A 676-nucleotide genomic window follows, 5' to 3' on the forward strand; every position below is an offset into this window, starting at 1 on the left:
TCTCCATTCAAAGTGCTGCACCAATCTCTCCCTTTCGCTCCCTCTCTCCACATCTGCTTAAAGAGGAGAAAAACAGCAGAATCTGGATGGAGCATACTAGTCACCAGCAGTTTTGGGGGGGAGGGCTTCTGCCTCGAAAGCATCGTTTTCGATCAAATTATGTCATCACTTGACCTAAAATATCATTACTCGACGTCAACTGTCCAACAGAGTATGTCATATTTCGTTTTATGGAACATTCAAAGAGTATATCGTGAGGTAGGTCTCGGCAAAATAATTTATCACCCCTTGAATGAGCTTTGGGGTGGTACAGTCCAGATGGGGGTTTCACATACATACACACACATACACACACGGAGTCGATCTGAGCCGAAGCAGGTTGAGTGTGAACGAACGGACCAGTCGTTCCCGTCTATCTTTCTCCTCCGGATTATCCGCCCTCTTGTCGTCGGTACTGGTACCAGGAGCCGGGAGCAGTTTCGCAGTCGACTTCTGCCAGTACCGGCTGGTCTCGTGCAGCCTTCATGAGAGGGGAAAGCGACACGAGACACTTTGGTTTCACGAGCTAACCGGACCTCTTTACCCTCCAACCTCCCTCCTGTCTGCTTCCAGGTATGTCCGCTAGCTCATGGGGGTGGAAGTGGGTAAGGTGTGGGGGGGGGGGGGGGAAAATTGA

General features: G+C 50.6%; 1 protein-coding gene across 1 annotated transcript in view; it reads left to right on the top strand.

The window, feature by feature from the left end:
• The first annotated feature begins 327 nt into the window (after positions 1–327).
• plxna3 (plexin A3) overlaps positions 328–676 on the top strand; it is a 45,738-nt gene continuing 45,389 nt past the window's right edge. The window contains exon 1 of the mRNA XM_019860608.1: positions 328–612. The gene's annotated coding sequence lies outside the window, so the exon portion shown is untranslated. The remainder of the gene's footprint in view (positions 613–676) is intronic.

This window comes from Hippocampus comes, unplaced genomic scaffold, assembly GCF_001891065.2.
Source record: "Hippocampus comes isolate QL1 unplaced genomic scaffold, H_comes_QL1_v1.1 scaffold56, whole genome shotgun sequence".
NCBI classification, from domain to species: Eukaryota; Metazoa; Chordata; class Actinopteri; order Syngnathiformes; family Syngnathidae; genus Hippocampus; species Hippocampus comes.